The sequence below is a fragment of the Amphibalanus amphitrite genome, unplaced genomic scaffold, assembly GCF_019059575.1.
Source record: "Amphibalanus amphitrite isolate SeventyFive unplaced genomic scaffold, NRLGWU_Aamphi_draft 000562F_arrow, whole genome shotgun sequence".
NCBI lineage: Eukaryota > Metazoa > Arthropoda > Thecostraca > Balanomorpha > Balanidae > Amphibalanus > Amphibalanus amphitrite.
Window position 1 is genome coordinate 220,311 of NW_024882056.1, and position 16,067 is coordinate 236,377.

At 51.8% G+C, this 16,067-nt stretch overlaps 1 protein-coding gene across 2 annotated transcripts in view; it reads left to right on the plus strand.

Moving 5' to 3' along the window:
- The first annotated feature begins 7,220 nt into the window (after positions 1 to 7,220).
- Positions 7,221 to 16,067, plus strand: part of LOC122393919 (serine/arginine-rich splicing factor SR45-like) — a 31,917-nt gene continuing 23,070 nt past the window's right edge. Inside the window, exon 1 of one of the 2 annotated variants that reach the window (XM_043390392.1) lies at positions 7,221 to 7,304. The gene's annotated coding sequence lies outside the window, so the exon portion shown is untranslated. Of the gene's footprint in view, positions 7,317 to 16,067 lie in introns of both variants that reach the window. The other variant, XM_043390393.1, reaches the window with a different exon arrangement.

Below are 16,067 nucleotides of genomic sequence, written 5' to 3' on the forward strand. Positions count from 1 at the left end.
CGGAGGGATTTAGGTCAATGATCCTCGGTGCAAGTTTAATCCGAGAGCTTTAGTGTTGACTTAGTACATCAAAGGATACTTACGGTTAAGTCGTATCGATGATATTTCTGTGATACCTGAACAAGGTACGGGTATGGGTAGGTACTTATTTGTGGCACTTCCGTTCTACTGAAAGCTTCAACTGATTTTGCAAGTGCTCCTTGTGAGCCATATACCCATACCTACAATAGCAGTGGATTTATTGGAGTTCCCAAATCTCGCAAGTGTAAGTAGTTTGGCAAGAGTTGTGCCGTCAAACATTTACGTCACGGCGGTCCTTCAGAGCGGGTGAGATAGCAGTTCAGAGCCCCTATCGAGCCGTAGGTCCGTGTTGGGACACCACCTTCGTCCGGCCAAAGCGGATACAGCGGACAGCGCTGCCATTGTGCGCCCTCTCCGTGCGTCAAACGCACCTTGTGTCGCGCGTTTACCGTGTACTCTCCCACCTCAAACCGGCAGAGGTCCGCAGCTAGCCTCTGCGCAGGGTGCCGGCTGACGGATCCGCCCTGACACGGATTCTGGGTTCGTGGCACTCGACGCGTCCTCGTCCCTATCTGTATCGGGGGTTACCGCGGCCACCGGCCGGTTAACCGGACCAAAGAGATCACAAGTGTATAGGTCCGGTATAGGAGAGTCGGTGATGGGCTGGGTCGGGGTGTGGGCTTATGGCCCGGATGTGTGTAGTGGTGCATAGTGCAAGGACATGCAGTGTGCACACATCCTGTCTATCGATCACGTGCGCAAGGGACGGAGCTGATATGTGAATGTGCAACTGATGATTGTTCGACACCGGAAGGCTTGGTGCAGTAGGTAGGCATCGGATTAATTGTCTGTAAATGTAACACAAATATGGCAACTTAAAGCATATGATAATATGCTTTAGTAGAATTGTGTTGTCTCACTTTTGGTAGAGAAAGAATAATGCTATGCAGGGTGGCGCCGATAAATGAAGAAAAATGTGCTCCACACAATATATATATATTTTTTTTACAAAAGTCAGTACCTACATTGGATGGAAGCTTGGGACTGGGGTGACTGATGGCGACATAATAGCCGTTTTCACGACGGGCTATCCGGCGAGTGCATCTAATTTGACTAAATCTGCACCTAATCTCTTTTACAGCAAATATCTTTATTTTATGAATTCATTTCAGTGTTTTAATCGGTGATACTCTCTGATAATATGACACGGCAGGCATATAAGCAATTAGTGCAACGCTGATAGCTACTAAGAAACACACTGAACCTGATTTGACCAAATCTGCACCTGATCTGCACCAGTTGTGCACCAAATGTGTACCAGATGTGTAATCGCCACGCCGATTGTGGATTGCTCTTGATCGTCAATACATACATACATACATACATACAGATGACCGTCGTGAAAACGGCTAATATAACACATTATATAACACATTAACTCTTTTACTGATAATGAAAGGACACATATTCAGCAACATTTTTAGGTCATATGCAATTTGGTTGTGCAACAGCCCTAATTCATTTTTGGAGCGCTCTGAAACAATTGTTCCATGTCATCAATGTCCAGGAGGTAGGCGTATGGTATTAACGGCTACCATTTAAGCAAACATGGCAACCCCTTTCAATCTTATAGCTTTCCTGTATTTACGACCCACACAAATCATTCGATTTAATTTTGGCAAATAGTTGCGGTTTGGCACGTCACCACTGCATACCCATTACGTTTGCCTCAAACGAAGCCGGCTGGCTGTTTCTGCTCCCCGGTGCTCTATAACTGATAAACAATCCAATAATCAATATCTAATTAATAGCCAATTCTCTATCTCTGGCCTTCATTAGTCGTTAGCTGGCGGGGCCGCACCCTCTGCCGCCTCCCTCAGGAAGTGATGACCGGCTTAGCTGGTGAATTTGAACGGTGTGGAGGGGCGCCAGTCAGCGCGGGGCCGGGACGGGGGACTGGGAAGGGGACGGGGACGCCACCCACGCGCTCCCACTGTCAGAAGAGGTGAGAACACAACACAGAGCGGCGCACAGGCACTTCCGGAACGCGCACTCGACCCCCTGAGCCTCTCTGAGCCGCCAGCCGGTCTGTCCCCGACATGTTTGACCGGGTCGGAGGGGAGGGGAGGAGAGGGGGAGGATGGAGAGGGCCGCTCCACCGGTCAACACCTCTCAGGTGCTCTGTGGGGTCGCGGCGCGTTCAATGGCCACCGCCGGCCGCCTCCTCTGAGGGCGGCGCTAGGCGGCTGTCGGCAGACTCGGTAGTCGTGTGTGTGCCTACACGGCCCGGCTGCAGCGGAACAAACAGACCCCAGTGTCCGGCTTCGTGTGAGCACAGATGAGACAAGGACCTCCGCCGGGCGGCCAAACGCCAGCGCATGCCACTGCGGAGGGGAGAGAGGAGGGAGGGAGGGAGGTGGATCTCCTGTGCCGCCGCTCGCGTCTGCCGAAATACAGAGAGACGTATGTGAAGTGTCGAGGTTAAATTGTAAAACTATGGACAGCTGAAGAAGTTTGATAAGAAACGAAAAGAATGCAAGCCAGCTGAAAATCGTAGCCCATTACCTCGTAGTGGCTCATTGCCGTAAACGGCGGTAGGCAGGCGGTGGCACCATATTCGAGCGATGGCCATTTACAGAAGTTCATTGCCACCCAGAAACACATTACCATCAACAAGAATCGGCAGCGCATACTGCCGCATTTGACCGGCGACCATTGGTCACCACATTCCACGGGCGTTTGACAGAGTGGGCGTTCACGGGGCGCTCGTTTTGAACAAGAGAATCTCAAACAGCATTGTGAGGCTGTTGACAGAACTCACTACTTCCCGGTCTTGGCCACTCCTCGAGTCCTAACAGCCGTTTTCCGAAACGAGGTGCGACCTAGCGTGCTAATGGGGTGAGCGTAAATGGCCGCCGCGCGCGCCTTTTACAGTAGTTGAACAGTTTATTGGCGGGGAATGGCTTTAAACATTCCACCGGGTGCCATTTATGGGGCCAACTTACTTACCCTTACGGAAAACACCCTCTAACGCGCCGCGAGAAACGGACAGGCCGTTCAGATAAGGAGATAGGTGTCATCCTCCAGACAAGTAGCAGGTCCTGAGAGCACGGTGGCCCCAAACCGTTGAATCGTCCTGAGATGCAAGGTGCCGCCGATACAAAGCTTCTTTCTTTGAGACAGTTTGCCATTTGGATATTGGTATGGGGCACTTGAGCGATTAAGTTGATTATCTTCATGTATGTTGGTGAGTGGAGCCGATTTTGGCTGGCAATGCTGTCTCAAAACATGCACTCTGTCCAGTCACAAAGCATATAGAATACTATTGCCTACCTAGTAATCGTCTACTTCCTGGCTGAAAAAGACAGTTCATTTCTAAATTACAACTTAAAAGAACAGATGGCATTGAATTGGAATTGGCCAGGAATCTGGAGCTGCACAAAATAATTGCGCTTCATCGACCACAATAAGTCAGCATTATTAAATCAACACAAGAAGTACGGCGGTATAAAAATATCATGTATACTACACCATCAACAGCACGTGCCACATGTATGTACTTTGTATTATGGAAGTCCAAAGCCACTTAGGGAGCGGAGAGCCACTGTTTAAACCGCGATAAACCTCAGATAAGCCGCGGATGGCACATACTCCGCATCATGTTGATATGCTCGATGAAAGCAAGGCCAATGCCACCCTGCAGTCTGCACTATCTTCAATGTTCAATTGCACATGCCCTCACGTGGAGAGGGTTTCAACTTGACGGCCGAAGATCGCGTCATTCACTATCAAACGACGACTGTTATGCAATCGCACCGATTCTGTCCGTTACGGATCTGGGCACGGCGGATATTGATCTAAAGATACCCTCACGGATGGAGATGCTGAATATCAACCCGCTTATATTACTGACAATCATATCATTCAGTACCGGGGCCGGGCTAGCAGTGCCGTGTCAATAGCCGTTTTCACGACGGCCATCTGGCACACATTTGGTGCACATTTGGTGCAGATAGGTGCAGATGTGGTCAACTTAGGTTCAGTGTGTCTTTTAGTAGTATCAGCTAGGGTTGCACTAATTGCTTATATGCCTGCTTTGCCATATTATCAGAGAGCATCATCGATTAAAACACAGAAATAAATTCATAAAATACAGGTAATTGCTGTAAAAGAGATTAGGTGCAGATTTGGTCAAATTAGGTGCACTCGCCGGATAGCCCGTCGTGAAAACGGCTAATACGCACCCGATGGTTTGGGGTGCGCCCCGCTCGACAGGGGCCGGGTCGACGTGTTACTAGCGATCCCCCGGCACAGCCCGTGGACCAGCCGGTGCACCCAGCAAATGTCACCATCCCGTGCAATGAACAGCGGCATTCCGTGTCTATATCAACTTCCCAACAGAGCCAGTCAGCTGTCGTTACGTTGAACAGCGTCGTCCAGAGTTGTTGAACAGAGTTGTCCGTGAACTTCCCCGACTCAGTTCGTGAGCCGTCCGTGATCTGTGTGTCTTAGTCCGTGATCCACCGCCTGTCAGACGAGACATCGGTGGATCAAACGGTCCTCGATTTTAGACTTCAGGCTACTGATACCCTTCATGGAGCTGTCGTGAAGGGAGCTCCGATATTTTTAGACGCCGCTTTTACCTGGCTTAGTTAGATCTGTCACGCTGGGGCTTGCAGTAATAATCCACCTCCCGATATACCCTCTATCGGTTGGTATGTGGAATCTGTAACCCGCTGCTTTACGTCACACAGGGAGGTCAAAAGGGTCCACAGTCGGCACAGGTCTGTCAATTCTCAAAAGTGCATAGTCATTTTCTGACAATGACACACTTTGTGTTTGTTGTCATCATTTTTTTACATTAAATCAAACGCCATATCTTTGTGATCAATTTTTATTTTCAAGAGACCTTGGGGCTCTACCGTAGGAGGAATATTAAAATGTAATTTAATGTGAACATAAACACAAATGTATTCATTTCTGTACCCATAGGGTTCTTAGTTGGTGCGGTCAGTGAGCCTATATTTGCATTGAAAGGTGGGCTTTCTAGTCCGAATGCAGTTATTTTTACTTGCATTTCTATTTCTTCTTTTTTAATTGGATTGAGATCATAGGCGGTGGAACGGGGAGGGCACCGGGGCACCGTGCCCCCCTTTGATTTTGGCATTTTAATATTAACCCTATGGGCGTTGCATGGAAAGAATGGGACCAAAAGTCGGCAGTGCCCCCCCCCTTAATTGAAGGTGTTCCGCCGCTACTGATTGATATGAGGTGGTTCATGCGACCGTGCTATACATAATACATATACCTTAGAGGGGTTGATGCACATGCTTAGATCGCTGCAATTATACGGTGGATTAAATTATGATCGTTCTTAGACATAAGGCGACACATCGCGCTGGTAACTCATAATCCTAAACAGTTAGAAAACTGACCATCTTGAAAGGTCATATATATTTCTAAGAATCAAATGTTTAATGATGAAATGTTTCTAAGCTGCTTCTGGAAGCTGGCATCCCATAAGCTCCTCGAGCCGCAAGATCAACATTTTGACGTCACGCCGAACACGACGGTGTCCATTGGTGTGACCGCTGCCATTTGTTTTAATCCACGGCGGCGGTGTATTAGGCTGAATTATCGATCATTTGATTGATCGCTGTGGTCACTTATGACAAATGGCGACACGGACGGCTAGCTCCGCTGCATTGCAGATGTGCCGATTACTTTAAAACGTGGATTGATTGCTTCTGTGCATATATCTGCACTGTGCATTCGCTGCGAATTAAGATGATGAATGTGAATGGGATTCGGCTGCATTTAAAAGAAGATGAAATAGGTAGGCTTTAATTTTTAGATGAATGAAGCGTATATCGATAACGCCGAGTTTTATTTTAAGGTGCATGAACATGTCGTGCAGGCAACAGGAAGCATGCAAAGACGAGCTGGACTGGGTCGTGAGTGTCACAAAAGAAAGTTGCTGTGCTGCATTTGTATATTTTATCTGAAAACGCTAGCAATTTGTTTCACTTGAAGCTGAAATGGCATGTGATATAGATAGGTACTTCATTTTATATGCATGCGCTGAATCCTTAATGTGGTAGTTCCAACAATGATGATTTTCTTCTCACCCTCGGATCTATGACGGTTACGCGCCGTGATAACGTCAGACAGACGTCCACCCCACTAGCGGTACGGTCTGACGGACTCGAACTGAACGTATCGCGTTCATCTGCCTAACAGAGCGTGGCGGATCAGACGCCGTTCGCAGCCGGTAGAACAGCTCACTGCGCCGACAAGATCGCCGCCTCCGCTACATGGTCGAGGCTTTTCGCGCCGTCACTCACATAGACAATCGAGAGACCCGATCGGGACCGGGGCGGGCGCCGAGGGAGCAGCCCAGCGCTCCGGAGCGGATCGCTCTCCGTGTCAGCGTGCCATCGACACAGTGTCAACGTGACAGTGGCACTGTGTCAGCGTGTCATCGACACTGTGTCAGGGAGCGTATCACTGGTGACTCAATCGGTGACAACCGTGACATTCTGGAGTGAAACGAGCTCCAGTGTTGGCGGGGAAGAGTTTTCAGGAGGCTGGGAGCTTGTAAGGGGGCTGTGGAAGAGTCAGCCACTCAAGCCGCCCTTTTCCTTTCCTCCCGACCGCTCTTCGCCGGCTCATCGGCCCTGGGGCCGCAATCCTCCCATCTGCAAACACACGCACCTTCAGTGCTTAGCGGAATTCGTCGTCATTAACCGGTGGGCGGTTCGGTGGAGAATAAACGCCGTTCAGGCGGTCATGCGCTCGTCTCTGTGGCTGGTCGCCGGAGGCGGGTCATCCCGCCCCGCTCGAAGCCGGCCTGCACAGCCGACTCGGCGGCCGCTTATTAAATTACACCGAAACCGCCGGCCACCTTTCAACACCGCGGCCCGCCAGAGAAACGTGCACTGTTACCGTCGGCAGGGCAGCGCCGCGCCGCGCCGCCACAATCGCCGCAATCGCCGCAATTAATTAGCACGAATGGCGGCGGCCGGCGGCCCTGGCGGCGGGGCGGCGGCTCGCGCCCGGTGGTCCGCCCTGGGCGCCGTCAGCTGACCTTTGTGACGTCACAGAGACGATCCGCCGCCGGCGCGGTGGTCGGGTCACGCTGGGTCAAGGTCGTGATGGGTCGCGGCTGAGGTCATGCAGTCCTCAGGCCCCGCCCCGTGCGGCTGCTGTGCTGGTGAGGGAGTCTGCCGAGCGGGAGGCTGCGTGGGCGGAGGGCACAGGAGCTCCGGGCAAACGGCCACTCGGTTAGAACTCAGGTGAGCTCACCGGCATCTGATGTCAGTTGCCGTGATATCATCACCGCAGAGATGTAGGCTGATCCTCTCGACTGAGGCGGATGCGGCCTACCCTTCTGCCGGCCTTGTCCCACCCCGTCCGTGCTGCTCGCCCCCGCAGGGTCCGCGTTATGTCATACCGCGCCGCGATCCACCCTGTGGGAATTCAGACTGCGCCCGGCACCCATAGCGTCCACCCCAACCACGTGGCTGGCGTGCCGTCTGCAAATGATGACCCCCGCCTAACACCGGGCCGTATTTTACTACAGCGCTTTGCTGATTGACGGCAGTTAACCATGCCATAGATCCACACCTGAAACAATGCTCTTCAGCGCCGCCTTTCAACCCCGCTCGTCGATGGAAGGCCATCAACCATGTCTACCCCTTGCTCGGGCCGACAGGCGCGCGGCGGCACATTACAGGCACCTCTGTCGCGCTGCAGTACCCTCTCATCTGACGGTGAGTGGCCAGCGCCTCCGGTCAGTGTAGCGGGCGGGGCGCCCGGATTGCTGCTCGTGTAGCCGCCGGAATGGGGATAATCACAGGCGCATGTAGAAATAACGGGGTCGGTGGCACTGATGATTAGTGTCGGTTAAACTGATTAACCTAAGCGCATTAACATTATGGAGTACCTACAGCTATGCATTGAACGGAAATGTCAGCCACAAATGCCTTGGAATGGGTTTACTTTGAATGCAGTTTTTGTAATTAATGGTATCCGAAAATGGTTAACTCACGTCTTCTTATGTTCCTAATGCTGTAGTTGAGTTAAATGCTTCTGGGAATTGAAACGTTGCATCCAACCGATTAATAATGCCAGTTAAGAATGATGCTTTCAAGATTCATTGGCAAGCCAACACCGGCCATGGGCTCTTCTCCCTCCCTCAACGATCCTGTCCCTCGTATTGTGACACCACTTGGCACCGATCACCGACCTCCGAGCCAAACCCGTTCGGCCGCCGAGCTGGTGGCGATTATGGAGAGGCTCCGTCTGACACTGCGCGATAGGAGGATCAATCCAAACCGATCTGTCGTCCATCCATCAGCGGCTGGACCGTCGCCGGCCAGAACATCATTCATCATTGAACGGCACGCGACCGCAGAGGGCTGTGTCACAGAGCGGTCGAAAAGTCGGCGACTGCGCAGGAGGAGCCTCGTCGGCAGCGCAGCCTGCCCTGTAGCGATCCCCGGCTGATCTGTGGCTAAAAATGCGCTGTCAGACAACGAGATCAACTGTGATTTGGGCCAGCTGTCAGGTATGTCGTGCAGGGGGTATCGCAGACGGAACAGGAAAAGGGTGACTGATTGTTGGTTTCATATTAATGGTTTGCGCTGTTTGACATCGTTTATCAAAGCTTGACAAATAGATTCAGGTGCGGAACAAAATGCATTGAAGTGTAATGCGATTTGTTTTCCGCCACTATAAAGTCGACACATAGTCTTTTATTGGTCTTTTATGAATGTCAGTCAAGACAACCCACAGTTAGTCCAGATTCAGCCCGGGGTCAGTCCAGATTCAGGAAATCTCAAATCAAGCTGAAACTTTCACACAATAGAGGCCGTGACAAACACAAGCTACAGCCCAGGCCACTCGGTGGCATCCCCAGTGGTTTGACCTTCAGAGGTCAGCAAAGGTAACGTGACCCAACTTTGCACAGCGGATTGTGGCCAACCCAGTAGAGTTAGAGCGATAAAAACAACATCAAACGATTCACCAGCACCTAAACTTAATTCCTATCAGCAATTTGACCTCTCAAGTTCATTGCGATGACCATAAGATCATTTGTGGGCTATGTCGAAAATAAACTTGCACAGCGGTTCTCGAGTATAAGGATCGGCCGAATTCCAAATCAGAGCACATCATCGGGTAAGCCGTAGTAAGCCGTAGTAACTTTTCTCCGAACCGCTTATTCTCCGCTTCTCGATGTATGACCCCGTTTGACCTCGGCAGGACACCATGTAAGTACATTTTACAAACACTTCCGTGATTACAGGGATTTCAAATGACAAACATTTGTTGGGCGATTGAAGTGTGTCTTCGGAGTTAATCAATCTTCGAATCTCATTTACTTCCTTTTTAGTAAATAAATTATATAATCGCTAAATTTCAGTGAATTCGTTAATATTTAATAGCAGTTGATTCTGATTAATGGACTTCAAACAATATTAAACCGCCTTAACCACCATAACTTCAAGCCTTTCCTATAACACGCGGTTGCCATTCTTTCCCTATGTAATAATTCCACCATGCCACTGACACTGGATGTGGGTGGGTTTCGCACGCACATGCTGTCAGTGCCGCCGCTGCCGTATTGTGCGTGTTTCATTGGACCGGTCGCGTTCGAAGCGGTTTGGCAGCGGGCTGTCGATGTTCGACATCGCCCTGGGTGTAGCGGGGCCGACTGCGGCAAGGCTATCTGATAGAGGCGGCGTAGCGGCACGGTGCGGCCGGCCGTCCCGTCAGCCTGCAGCGCGCGCCGGGCGGGGTCGACTGGAGTCGGCGCGACGGGTAATTGGTGCTGTCAGGTCCCAAGGTGAGACACGTGTACGGACACCGTGTACCGACACCGAATACTGACACCGAGTACTGACACTGACACCGAATACTGACACTGCACTGAGAGCTATCATCAAATATTAGCATATCGTGCCATGACACTGATCGTGCCGACTGCCGACACTGACCCCGTACGCTGACATGTAATGACACTGACACTGTATATTGACATCGCGCTCTGACACTGCGCCGTTCTCAGGCCTGTCTTGCAGCACGCTGAAGTATGGTCACACTTTACACCAATGGCGCGCCCTCGCCACTACGCGCAGAACAAGGCCTCGCACTATATAATCTCTATTTCATTATTTCATTTGTCGGTATCTATTTATATACTCGTTCATTTCCATGTCATTAATAGTCAATACATGTGACAGCGTGTCTACGATAATGTTTGCTAATTTATTTATAAGTGCATTATGTTATAGTTTGAAAATATAATTAATTGCCAAGCAGTTAGCAGGGCGTGCGATACTTTGATAACAAGATAACGACACAGTAGCTCAGAGTTAGCTGGCATCTGATAAGAGCTACCCACTGGTAACAAATTATATGAGTATAGGTCAGCAGTAATTTTGTACACAGAATGATACGGTGATTCATGCTAAAAAGGCCGATGTGTTTTGGACTACAGGTCTAACATGACTCACCACACCAGACTTCGGGAGACCGACACTCGACAGTCTCAGAGGACTCGTAGACATCGGTAGCTTCAAACCAGAGTTACCTACAGACCGATAGCGCCTTACCCTGGAGCAGACCTCTGGACATCCACAATTAGGTATACATAGGTAGGTACTGCAGCGTGAGATCAAACCCAAGTCTCAGACCAGACCCCCTAACTACTACTGACCAGAGCTGCGGCCTAGTAAGTCCACTGACCGGGATGCTGCAGACTTGGTCCGTTATATGCTATGAGTATACATGGCGCAAAAATCCCTCGCTTGAGTCCGGTACATGCCATACAACTCTTTGGGAGAACCCCGGACATGTTAACAGTTCACAGTAGACACTGTCCGATCAGGCGGGTGTCGACTATTTAACAGCGGATAGAAGCATGGTGATCCGTCACCCATGTCTCACTGTCCCATCGCCCGCCATGTCTCACTGTCCCACCGCCTGCAGTCTCGCTGTCCCACCGCCTGCTATGTCTCACCAGCGAGAGAGACACCGCTGATGAGATGTTCTGCAGTCCGTTGGAAAACTGATGCAACCCGTTCGGCTCTCCCCAGCTGTCTGTCGAACTGACTGGACCGTGTCGACGGGTCGGCCTGTTGAGGACTGAGAACATCGGTCAAGGCGCGGCCCGGTCCGCCTTATAGGGTCCCGGACAGTGTGCCCGATAGCGGTGACACGCCAGTCCAGCCGTCAGCACCAGCTGGGAGATGCGGCCGTAGCGACTTGATACGTCTTTATCGTCAAGTGCCGGAGCATCTTCAGCGCTCACTGGCGGTGCGCGCGGCTGTCAGCGGGACGGTTTGAGTATGCAAAAGATCGACTTTCAGAAACGACAAAACCATTAATGGAAGTGGAAAGCTTGGATGTGGTCGGTTTTTGCTCCGCCTTGGGTCATGATCCTTATGTGAAGCTCCTTCCCTTCAGTCTTATGTTGGTCTTAGAAAGGTTCGTTGGCTCGTGAGGGAGCCCCCATCCCCGTTCCGCAGACCCGGGTCGATCCGGACGCAGTCGAGCGCGTGCGACAAATGAGGCGCTCACGCCGAACAGGCGGGGGATAGATGACCGCTCCACCGGCCGGCCGAGCGGCGTTTTAGCGCTGAAAGGCCAACGCTAAACTGGCATCATTCTCAGAAACCTACCGACGACCGACGTGGCTCTGGTGAAAGCGCCCAAAGAAAGAAAATGTGTTAAATATATTTGTCCATCGGTAGTGTTGATGTGAGCGGTATTTAGGATACACTGAAAAAATCAACGATAATCGCTCAGTGAATGCCATTTATTCAGCTTGTCAAAGTGAGTAAATGGATTTCTTTGACATTGAACAAATATTTTTTTCAGATCTATCTATGTAACGGAATCAAAATGGGTGCAGCTGAAGGGAATGAAGTCCAAGAAACGACACTCAATTGAGTTATAAGATATAAATAAAGACAAATTAAGCCACTAAGCCTTAAGGCAGTAAGCCCCTTGTCCCTAGCTGTAAGCGGCAACTTGGTTTAAGGATTACGATTTCCTGGGAACAAGGGCCGGGGCGTGATATACATGTAAAACCGCATAGATCATCACGTAACAGGCTGAATTATCGTGAGATAGTGCATCTGGATCATGTGGGCTGTAGGCTGTTTAGTGAGATGTTCGTTGAAAATGATTACCAGCCGAAAAGTCCGAGATGTGGCACGCCACACCGCCCACAATAGCTAAGACTTGAACCACTTTAACCTGCCCACGTCCTTCCACAATCTAAGTCAAGCTGCTTAGCCAGGTTTGGATGGCGGATTTCGACTCAGCGCGTTGCCAGATCTCCTGACACGGGATTTGCCCCAGTAGCTGGGATTTGGCATGACTCGGTGAGTGCTCAGGGAGCTTACTGACCGTTCCTGTTTTGTCCAAACCGTCTATCGAAAGTAAGCATTGTGCCCAGTGCGCGTCCATCATCACGAGCCAAACTGCTCATCTGAACCACGGCAGGACACCGCCGGCGCCGGCTCTCCACCGCGGCGATCCATCTGACCCCGTGGGCGGTTCACCTCTCCGAGAAGACGCCTCGCCGGGCGCGTCGGCGGGCGTGGGACCGTCGGCGAGCTTCTGCAGCCGCGTGTGGCGCCCTCCGACCTCGGCCAACTCCGGGCCACTCAATTACCGGCCGGCGGACTCACTGGCGCCGCACCGCCAATTAATGGATTCATTGATTTCCATAAAGCAAATACCCGGGCCGTCTCTGGCGCTTTTTGGCCGGGCGTTACAAAACGGCTTGAGCGTGCAGCTGGGACTGGCGAGCGAGGCGCCAGCCCGGCCACCCGTCTGGTCGGACGGCCTCAGGTGAGACGCTGCGCCGCCAGTCGACCCGAATAATCGCCGAGCTGGCTGTGACGCCCGGCGCCAGCGGCCGGCCCGGTAACAGGCTGCGGTCGCCGAGCTGCCGCAGCTCTCTCCGCCCAACTCTGCCTCTCCTCCCGCCCTTTCTCCAAGACCCTAAAGACAGTCCGGAGCTTGGGATGTGGTGGCCACAGGGAAGACAAAGGGTCAGGAAGAGGAAGGCCACTTGACTTGGAGAGCCTTGGATGTGCCTGAAATCGGAATAGATAACAGAAAGATGTAGTAGGGCAGCAGCCGGTGGCAAGTGCGAACGGTGGCTGAGGCAACGGCTTTGCCCTACACATTACATAACGTTTTGTATGACCGTCTCGCGCCCTACCACGAGACAAAAAAAGCATCGCTAGTCCACGGTACAAGAGCTAAGCATTCATACTTCCTAGTTCCTATTCGTCATGACTGGTTCTACGAAAAGCCGCTGTGTCATAAATATTAATCGATCTTAGAACTGAAACTTATGATTTCTTTCAGCGCTTACTCAATAACAAATAAAGTTTCTTCTCAAATATCCACGTCAAGAGCCACTGTGTGTTCGTCGATGTCTTTGAACGGCGTCACATGTGTCGTTTAATATTCACTTAAAATGTGACAACAGAAAACTATAGCATCGTGATTCGTGACTCGGAAGCTATTTACACATATCTAAACACAACTAAGCCATTATTCAGCATTTGTCAAAGGCCATATTTTACATTCCAATATCCAACAGATTTGTATTTTTTTGTGAACTTTATCTCACTGCACGCCGAGCTATTTTTGGTCATGTTATGCACACCGCATATGCTATATTTGCACCGTATCCCGGAGACAAACAACTATTGAAATGAATGCATTGACTTTTGAACCGGATTCCAATATTTCAAAATCGTCTTCAGCCCAGAGAACATTATGTCTCACTGATATCGCCGTGCCGCTACGCGATTCCTCTCACAACCTGTGAATAATGACACAGTTGTTCATTTCAGCTTTGCATCTGAAAGCCGAATGAGCAACTGCACACGACGCCGTGTTGCTAATTTGAGCGAACAAACACAACATTCCTATTCAGTCCAGCCTCGGGACGACGATCGCTGCCCAGTACGTCACCGGCTACGCCCAGGACGGCGCGGGGAACGGCCGCGACCCCTGCAATTAGCCCGGGACACCCCGGATCCACCGCCGTCCCTCAGATCGCGTGGGCGTCCTTCGATCGGCCCGCCGCGGCCGACATGAGAGCGGCGCCGCTGGTCGTCTCGGTGACCCGCACGCGTCCAGCGCCAGAACTGACGGTTCTGACGTCACAGAACCGTCAGTCTTCAGGATGCAGCAGTGCCCACGGCGTGGCTCCTCAGCCGTTTAGACACTAGTGACGTCATCAGGGCCATAAAACAAACTCGATAAACACACGGTTCGGACGTTTTATGCAGCGTAAACCAAACTGTTGACTGACGGTGCGAGCCGTGGCGGAGGGCCGGTGAGAAAGTTCGCCACGGAGAGGAACTGACACGCAGATAAGATATCGGAGAGTTCCTTTGTATGGTTTGACGTAACGCAAAGCTACTTAACGAATGCTCGTATATTTTCATTAGAACAGCGAGTGCGTAGGTCGTCTGAAGGTCGCTGAAATCAGCTAACGCCCCGTCCCCCTTTCCGAGCGCTGCTTTCCGCATTGTTCTGTACTTGGAGTCAGGGTCACCAGGCGATAGATGGATATCCCTGCAGATTATGTTTAGCAGGACCCGGCTGGAGCGAGGGTGTTTCCCACAGAGCTGCAGCTGCGAGCGTCTGCAGCCTTGCCCTCGGTGTGCCCCCGGGGTGTCTGCTGAGCGGATCTGCCGCCACGCGACGTCCCCGTCCTCGCGAGGTCGCGCGACTCCTTCACCTCCTCGCCGCCGCGGCAGGCGGGTGAAAGCGATTGGCCGCCGGACGAGACTGTTCGTGTGGGGCGTGTGCCCATTGCCAATTTCACAGTGTCATGGCGATTCGAATGAGGGATGGGGGCGATTTATCTGGGGATGCTAAGACAACGGGCCGGTGGGGTGGAGGGGTGGCGCGCTGATCGTTGTGGCTGGTCTGGCACCCGTGGCAGCTGAGGCCGAAATAGCTGAAATTTCCCTTTACCGTACGAAGGGGATTATGACTACAACGCTTTAGTGACGGACGCAAAGTCGGCTAACACGGTGGGAATTGATCCCAGAAAATCAGACAAAATCTCCTTCGGATCTATTGCAGCACGGCTTGAGGAGAGGATTGACGCTGTCTTGATGGGCGAGCGCGTAAGTTACGGGGGGCTAGTCCGAGATGCCACCCGCGGAGAAACTGTCAGCGTCAAACGGTGCCACACTGGAAGGGAGGGAAGGCTTCACAGGCACCGCCAGGTCTCATGTCGTAATGTGATAGCTCGGAGTTGGAAATAATCGCCTGGCAATCGGGAATGAATGTCATGCTATCGGCTGCGCAGCGCGGCTCCAGCGGCCTGACACATTGCCGTCCGTCTTGACCTTCCCTTGCCGTCATCTGCAAGGAGCACGGTGCATCGGTGATTGGGCTCTCATTGCTGCTGCATGCTACCAAAACCTTTTGATGTCAGGTGCTGTATGTACATTTGATAGCCTTGCTACTCTCGTAAGAACGCATTGATTTTCGTTAAGATGGACATAGTTAGTCGGATCAGTGAGTTATGTCGCGTCTTGTTGCCGCACTTTTATCCACCACCTCCATGGTCACTCCCACTGCACCCCAGTTCGCCTGCGCCATTTCAGATGATCCCAGGCTTGGAAAGCCCTCCCCTGCTGTCAGCCCTTCTCTGAGACGCAATGTTTCCACGAATTCGCCGCGAATATTCAAGAGAGCAGCAGACAGGCGTGGGCGGTCGGCCGGCGGGGCTGGGTCACTGCGCTGAGGCTGCCCGAGGTCGGCAGGTCACTACGTCGGAGCTGGCTGGGGCCAGAGGGTCACTTCACTCAATACCTATGCTGTGTAGAATTCAACCTGTGCGTCAGACCTGACTGTATGCTATGCTGCAGTCTGCAGACATCAGACCCCTAGCGCTGCAGACAGTTCCTCGAGAGAGCAGCTCGCCGTGCCCGGCAGCAGCAGCGACATCTACATCTACATCGGCAGAGAGCTGCTCCGAAACGATGCGGCGC